Source organism: Phoca vitulina, unplaced genomic scaffold (assembly GCF_004348235.1).
Source record: "Phoca vitulina isolate PV1807 unplaced genomic scaffold, GSC_HSeal_1.0 scaffold27, whole genome shotgun sequence".
Classification (NCBI taxonomy): domain Eukaryota; kingdom Metazoa; phylum Chordata; class Mammalia; order Carnivora; family Phocidae; genus Phoca; species Phoca vitulina.
This window is the reverse complement of record NW_022589730.1, coordinates 16,872,918-16,881,736: the sequence shown is the minus strand read 5'-3', so window position 1 is coordinate 16,881,736 and position 8,819 is coordinate 16,872,918.

Genomic DNA, 8,819 nt, shown 5'->3' with positions numbered 1-8,819 from the left:
AATTTCAGTTATTGAGTTCTACATCTCTGATTGGTTCTTTTTTATGTTTTCTATCTCTTTGTTGAGAGTCTCACTGAGGTCCTCCCCTATTTTCTCAAGTCCAGTAAGTATTTTTATGACCACTACTTTAAATTCTCTATCAGGAATATTACTTTTTTCCATTTCACTTGGGTCTCTTCTGTGATTTTGTCCTGTTCTTTCATTTGAAAGAGACATATTCCTCTGTCTCATTTTGTCTTTCTCTTTCTACTGTTAGGAAAGTCAGCTACATCTCCTGCTTTTGAGAGGAAGAGATCCTGTGGTGCCCTGTAGTACAATATCCCCTGGTCACCAGAACCTGGTGCTTCAGGACTGTTTCCTATGCATGTTGCATGTGCCCTCCTGTTGTGGCTGAGCCCCATTTGCCTGCATTCCAGTCATTGGCAACGGCTCTCATTGCCTGTTGTGGGCGGGGTTTAATCCCTGTCTTGTTAGAGGGCCAATCCGGGGCCAACTTGGGTTTGAATTGAGTCAGATCAGGCATTTGCCAGAGATGCGGTAGCACCAAATTGCAGGGTGCTTTCCCCATGCTGTCCCCTGAGAAGCCTGCATTGGTAGGCAGGGCCAGCAGTCAGATCAGCTGTCTGCGCCCTACCCGCTGCTGGGGCCACAGTGGGACTGGTGTGTGTGCTTATCTTCCCCTCTTCCCGTGGCAAGAGTCACTTTGGAGTGGTGTTGGCCACTGTCCGGGCTGCTTGCATGCTGCCAGGCTTGTGGCACTGCTTTGGATGGGCTCTGGTCAAGGGCATATTGGAGGGATGAGTCCACAGGAGAACTCGGGGGTGGGGCAGGTTGTGCCAGCAAGACCTGCACTGGTCTGCAGCAGAAGGGGGCCTGCAGCCACCTGGAAAAACTCATACCCAGGCGGGGATGGAGGCAGCGTGTCTGCAGGAGAACTCAGAGGCAGGGCGTGCACTGTTAGCAAGTTAGGTGGAGTATGTTCCTGCTGAGCTGGTTCCTGCAGGGGTCTGTGTGTCTAGGTTGGGGAGCAAGGGAGGGCAACGGCACCACCAGCTCTTTTGTTCTTGGAGAAGTCTCCCGAACATCCCTGCATCTCCGGCACATGTGCAGAGATTAGCAAATAAATCTCCTTAGCAAGTAAATCTCCTTCCTGTATACCCCAGGTGTTTTTCAAACTGCTGCTTCTATGCCGTATCTCCGTGGGGCTGTTTGTTGTGCTATCTCTTGAAGGGCTAGGATTATTTCCTATCACCCTCCAGCTCTCCTGGAGCTGCTGATTTTTAAAATTCCGGGTATTAAGCCCCACTGCTTATTAGGCCCCTCTGGTTTTCAAAGCCAAATGTTATGGGAATTGGTCTTCCCCATACGGGTTCCTGGGGTGCCTAGCGTGGGGATTTGCTCCTCTCCCCTCTCTATGCCCACCACATCCCTCCCTCCTGCAGATAGTTTAACTCACAACCGTGTCTCCGCCCTTCCTACCCTCTTTGATGTGGCCTCTTTTCTACATTTATCTGTGGAGAGTTTGTTCTGCCAGTCTTTGGGTCATTTTCTGGGTTATTTATACTGATATGGGTGTTATCCAGGACAGCTTAGGGTCCTCCTGCTCCACCATCTTCCCTGGAAGTGTAGCTTAACGCCCTTTAAAGAACATTCCTGGAAGCCCCACCTACAGACTCCTGATTAGATCTCCTTGGTCAGAACTATAGGTGGGGGTGGACCCCCAGAGCTGCAGGTGGAATATGAAAGGCAAAGCCCCCCACCCACCCAGACCCCAACACAGGCTAAGTATGAGGACTGCCTGGTAGTCAGGGCCAGCACCCAGCTTTATACAAAATGAGGAAAGTGGTGACTCACAATTTTGGGAGAAAGCGGAGTGACCTTTGAATCGCCCACTCACATACTATGCATTTAGGACTGACTGTGCATTGTGTGTGTATCTATAGATGGTATAAATATATACATATATTTATATGAACCGTGGCAATTCTCTTGAGTTGTTATGCAATAAAGATAAAAGGATAAAAATAGATCACACTAAGGGTATTTGGTGAAACATCTCATAAGCAGCCTGGAAAATTTAATGCTGACAAACCGGGTAAGCCACACAGTGAGGTCTCTCTGTCTCACCCTCAGTATGAAGAGAATAAACATGTCCAAAGCCCTAAGGCCAGTGATATCAGAGGCCAGGTAGGGACACAGGAACCACAGCAAAGCAGAGAGGTCAACTAAGGTGGTCTGGGGGTGGGGGGGAGGGGCGGGTCTCTTTTGCAAATCCACCCCCACCCCTTGCTTTGATATTCTTCCTGGAGGTTCCTAGGGCTAAGATAAGCTAGGGTTTAGACTTATCTTGGGTGTACGTCACCAAAAACACCTGCCTGGAAGGCAGAGCAATGGATAAGGCATGTGTCAGATCTGATTTCCTTGCTGGCTCATGAATGACCCATGGGAACTCACTGAACATCTCCATACTCAGCTACCATCTTGAGAAAGGGGGCATTCAGATGCCTAAATAATCCTCCTGAACTGTCACAAGCTTATGGCATAGTCCACATTTTCAAGAAGTGACAGCTGTATGCAAATGGAGCTTGGCATTATTCTGCTTCATTATCAGGCTCCCCTCTTTCCTCCACATCTCTCTGTCCACAACCCTCAGGGCTGAGCTTTCTGGTAACCCATGTTAAGGAGATGGCAGGAGTGATCCTCTCACGCAGCCTATCTTCATCGTTTCTTGAGATGCAACATTTTCACCCAAAAGGTTGACTTTCTGGGTGTGAGACAAAAGGATGAAGAGTGTTTTGTGACAGGGGAGCGCTTGGTCACCTAATCTCCAATCACACAGGCAGCAACTTATTGAGCAGGGCTCACTAGGGCTCAAAAGCATGGAACAGGCTTTCTCACTTTTGGAAAGTGGTGCTTAAATTTCTTGGTACCACTTGTAATTTGGTGGAAATGGAAATTTCAGAAAAATAAGCTTGAGTGTAGGCTTCTTCCTGGGAAGTTCTGCGTCTAAGTAACTGCCTTCCTTTTACGGAATTCTGAGCCCGGAGTGCCTCCTTGATGACTTGGCTGAGGATAAGTACTCAGGGATGTCCTCTTGTGTGCTGTACTGGTCACTAAGGCCACCATATCACAGGAAAGTTGCAGGGGTGGGGACAGTACTCCTGTTAAGCTTTGTTCATAGCTATGTGTAACTTTGTGATACTGCGATTTATTTTTATTTTTTATGTTTTTATTTTTCATTTTATTTTTTGTGTGATACTGTGATTTATAATAAGAAACATATATTTGGTCTTTGTCCCCTTTTCTGGCTTAGAGCTCTCCTAAAACCTTTGGAATTTCCTAAGTGATGGGAGTAATAACGGTGTCTTTTGTTATTTTAATGAGGTAGCTTTGGGAAAGCCCCCCATCTAAGGAAGGGGTGGTTGCCAGGGAAACCAGCCACGTGACCAAAGGGTTGGGCCTTTTGGCTCCACCCCTCAACCTCACGGGAGGGGAAAGGGGCTGGAGGTTAAATCAATCACCGGTGGTCAATGATTTAATCAATCCTGCCTATATGATGAATCCTCCATAAAACCCCAAAATGATGGGGTTCAGAGAACTTCCAGGTTGGTGAACTTGTGGAGGTGGTGGGAGAATGGCACCCTGGAGAGGTCATGGAAGGTGCATATCTATATCCCCCTACCTTGCTGTATGCATCTCTTCCATCTGGCTGTTCCTGAGCCATATCCTTTTACAATCAACTGATGATCCGGCAAGTAAAATGTTTCTCTGAGTTCAGGGAGCTGCTCTAGCAAATTAATGGAACCCAAAGGGGGCTGGGGTCTTTGGAACCTCCGATCTATAGCCTGTTCATTGGTGAGAAGCACAGGTGATAACCTGGACTTGTGATTGGCACCTGAAGTGGGCGGTGGGGGCAGTCTTGTGGGACCGAGCCCTGAACCTGTGGGATCTGATGCCATCTCCATGGAGATAGTGTCAGCATGTAGTTAAATTGTAGGGCATCCAGCTGACATGGGGTTGCAGAATTGCTTGGTGGTACCAGAAAAACACATTGGAACCTTGAATGTAAGGAAGGGGTCCCTGTGGGCCCATCTCCTGCGTAGGGTTGCATCAAATCCTACCACCCAAAGTAATTAAAAGTGAGCCCCCAAATCCCACTGCACAGTCTACACCCCAGACCAATTCAATCAGCAGTTCTGGGGAGGGGGGATGGAACCCATGAAGCTCCGCGATATTGCAGTGCCCAGCCAGGATGAGAACCGCAGTGAGCGGGTTAGGGAGGATACCCTGAGAAAATGGCTTTTGAGTAGAGATCTAAAAGATAAGGAGAGAGCCAAGAGAAGGTTTGGGGAAAAGAGCCAATGAAAGGCATTATTCCAGTAATTCAGAGAAAAATAGCTTGTTTGCCTTTTAAAAATGATTATCCTGTAGGTTAACGGTGAGGGCAGCTGGAGCCTCAAAATCCAAACCAACTCGGTTCATGCCCCCAGCCTGCTCCTGCTTTTTCCTTACTCAGGGCAGCGCCTCCTGCGTTTCCAGGCCAGTCGGCTTGCTGTCGCCCACGGATGGTATTCTCCTTGCTTCTGAACCTTGGCTCTTGAGACTCTCCCCATGGGGGCTACCTTCCTTTCTTCTCTCTGCTGATCCATCACCGCCTTTTATGCCCTGCTCAAAATTCACCTCTTTCAGAAAGATGGAAGATGAAAGAAAAAGTAGGAGCTAGCACAGCTATGGATCAAAGCTGCGCTCAGCTAAAAATAGCACAGAGATCAGGTAGATGGGCTTGTCAGTAATTCCTGGACAGTTTCCAGTGAGCGAGGGCTCCTCGATACTTGAAAGTGAGTTCTAAAGAGATGGGCAGCCAAGTTATTAGAACTTCAATTGCCTAGCTCCCTTAAGAGACTGGGTGGCTGAGGTTAATAGAGGGGGTACATAGCACGGGACTGATGAAACACTGTGAAATGACTTTTGAAAACTGAACCCTGAAAAAAATCTATGACATAAATCCATCCTATGACAAGATTTCTTCTCATTTTCCTCTTAGTATCAATAATAGGGGAAAATATAGTCCATTTCCAGTTGTAAGTCATTTTAGGTGATGTTTTGTTGTACTCTTTTCCCCTAGCGAATAGTAAAATGATTTATAAAATTCATTTTTCTATTATGACTAAGACAGATATTTACAGATTAATAGTTGTTCTAAGCTAAAATAGATATATAAAAGCTTAGTAGCTATAATAATGATTCATATTTATTGAATGCCACTCTAGGCCGGTTATTTTTTATACATGAATTAATTTTCACATCCCCAAAGGGTAGGTATCCTTAGAGTCACTTATCAGATGAGGAAGTTAGGGTTCAGCAAGATGAAGTCATTCTCCAAACTCACACGGCTGCTAAGTGTTGGAACTAAGACTGGACCCCCGTCTGTTTCATTCAGAGACCAGCTGCTTACTGCTCATCATGTGGCCTTCTTGCTTTGGAAGTGTTTCAGCTCTGACAATCTCATGCCAAGGAATGAAGGGAAGCTAGAGTTTTTAGTCATATCAAATTGAGAGAAATAAGGATGCCCTGCCTTGGTGTCAGAGAACACCAGCATGGATGGGTCAGAGATATTCATGCCGTGAACAAATGTTTATCAAAGGGTCTTCTATGTGCCAGGCATCTTCTAGGTATTGGGATGCAGCAGTGAATAAACCAGAAAAAAACCAAAATTCCTGCCCCCTGGAAATTTATATTCTGGTGCGAGGGAGATAGACAAGTTTAAAAAACAAGTACAATGTATATTATGTCACATGGTAATAAAGGCTATAGAAATAAAGCCCTGGAGGGGGGATAAGGCAATCAGGGAGGGAGAGCAATTTAAACTCAGGTGATCAAGGAAGGACTCCCTGAGAAGGTGACTTTTGAGCAAAGACCTGAAGAAGGTGGTGGATGTTTGCAGAGGATCATTCCAGACAGAGGGGACAGCAAGTGCAAAGGGCCTGAGGGTTTGCTGGACTTGAGTGAGCAAATGGTGAGATGAAGCCAGACGGGTATTTGGGGGATCCCGTGGGGGTCTCACTGGCCTCTGTAAGGAACAGGACCTTTCCTCTGAAGGAGATGGGAAGCTGTGGGAGTGGTGGAGGGTCCTAAGAAGACAGCATCTTAGGATGTTGGTTTTAATGGGATCACTCTGGCTGCTCTGCTGGGGGTAGCCTGAAGTGGGCACAAGGACAGAATCAAGGACACGGGTTAGGAGGCCACCGCAGAAGGCCAGATGCGCGATGATGGGGCCTTGGGCCAGCGAGACAGGGATCGAGGCCGTGCTGGATACACTTAAAGGGAAGGCAGGGCATTCGGTGGTGGACGAGGTGCGGTGCGTGAGGGAGAGAGAAGGGACAAGAATCACTGCCAGGTCCGGGGCCCGACCAGCAGGAGGGGCGGAGCTGCCACTGCCCGAGCCGAAAGAGCCTGGGAGCAGCAGACGTGGGAGCAAGCCAAGTGGCGGGTGCTGGACGGACTGGGTTTGGTCCTCCAGCTGGAAATTCAGGTGGAGACGTTGAATAGGCTACTGGAGAGTTGGGCCTGGAGTTCAGAGAGAGACTAATTTCGGGCCGGGAGGTGTAGAGTCCGCTTGCGTGTGACCGTTCCCAGCCGGCCTGCGGCACAGCGCAAGGGGCCAGGTGCCCGCTTCTCCTGGGGGAGCAGCAGCCCCTGGGAGGGTGCACGGAGCCGCCGCCCACATTAATTCCGCCTCTTCCTGCCCCCGACGCCCTGGGAGCTCTGGAATCCACGGGTGAACGGGGCGTGGGAGGGTGGGGTTAAGAATGGGGTTTTGGGGGGCGCCTGGGTGGCTCAGTGGGTTAAGCGACTGCCTTCAGCTCAGGTGATGATCCCAGAGTCCTGGGATCGAGTCCCACATCAGGCTCCCAGGTCAGCGGGGAGCCTGCTTCTCCCTCTGACCCTCTCCCCTCTCATGCTGTTTCTCTCTCTCTCTCAAATAAATAAATAAATAAAATCTTAAAAAAAAAAAAAAAAAGAATGGGGTTTTGGGGGCGCCTGGGTGGCTCAGTCCTTAAGCGTCTGCCTTCGGCTCAGGTCATGATCCCAGGGTCCTGGGATCGAGCCCCGCATCGGGCTCCCCGCTCAGCAGGAAGCCTGCTTCTCCCTCTCCCACTCCCCCTGCTTGTGTTCCCTCTCTCGCTATGTCTCTCTCTGTCAAATAAATAAATAAAATCTTTAAAAAAAAAAAAGAATGGGGTTTTGCCGGTTACGTACAGACCCACCAATAAAGGGCAGTGGGAGAAGGAAAGCTGGACTAGGCTGTCGGGGGGACGCGGGACGCCGGAAGTGGGGGAAGAGCTGTACCGGGTGAGCTTCCGGTGGGAAGGATCAGCCGCAGCTGGGGGCGGGGCTTTCTGGGGGCGGGGCTTGAAGGACCAGAGGGGAGGAGGCTTCAGGGTGCTGCGAGGCAGAGGAGGGTGGGCAGGGGAGTTAGCGCGTTCTTAAATGGGAGAGGGGAGAAGAGGGTTTTCTCTAAGCCTCATCCTCCCATTTGCCGAAATGAACAAAAAGAATGAAGTATTTGGAAGTATATCTGATATACAGAGAAACCAGAAAGCACGGTCTGAAGACAGTATCCACTGCGAACATCTGGGCATTAAAGGGCCTTGAGGATTGATTTAACAAGTATTTATTAAGCCTCTACTATGTTCCAGGCACTCTGGGTTGTTAGGGATCCAACAGTAAACAAAGGAGATGAAGATCTCTGTCTTCATAGAGCTTACACTGTAATGGGGGAGATAAACATTGAACAAAATGAATGAGTTAACCCCACAGTGTTTCAGAAGCTGGTGTGTGGGCACAGGGGCATCTAGAAGGGATGGGAATGAAAACCGCAAGGTGGGTTATGGTGTGAAATGAGTGAGCAGCCGGGGGGCACCGAGGCTGGTTTGCTCAATTAGGATGTGGGGGTCACGCCATGGGAAGGCTGGGGCAAGGAGAAGGCCCTGGGCCCTGGGATTCAGTGGCAGCTGTGGCTACATCTCCAGCTTTTGAGAAGTGGAGAGATTTCTCTAAGACTCTAGGAGAGGAAACTGAGGCACCCAAATGAAGATCTTTCTCTGGGAATGATGAGGGCTGGTGGTGCGGATAGGCTCCCAGTGGGCTGATGTCAGGGGAGGCCCTGAGGGGGCAGCACACACACCATGTTGATTTTCTCTGGCCTGGCCTCCTAGCCTGAACAAACTGCCCGCAATGTGGGTGTGAAAGACAAGGATGCTGTATGGATTGAATTGTCTCCCCCAAAACTCATACGTTGAAGTCCTGACCCACGAGATCTCAGAATGCGACCTTATTTGGAGATACGGTCTGAACCAAGTTAAAATGAGGTCATCAGGGTGGGCCCTCCTCCAACATGACTGGTATCCTTATAAAAGGGAGAAATTCAGACACAGACGTGCACGTGGGGAGAGCACCACGTGAAGAACAGAGTCCCGCTGCTGCAGGTAAAGCCAGGAGAGAGGCCTGGAGCAGAGCCTTCCCGGGCACCAGTCAAGATCGTGGCCCTGCCAACACCGCGATCTAGGACTCAGGACTCCAGAACCAGGAGACAGTAAACTCCTGCTATTTAAGCCACCCAGTCTGTGGCCCCCTATTATGGCAGCCCCAGGAGACTGACACAGACACCAGAGAGAGCACCGTCTTCTCATTCCTCCTGGACAGAGAAAGAGCTAGTGATGGAATGGACAGGAAGATGGAGGTGAGAGCATTGGAACTGCTTCTGATACTAAGACGGAAACTTTCTTCCTTAAAATAGAAGCAGACAGAGGGCTTTT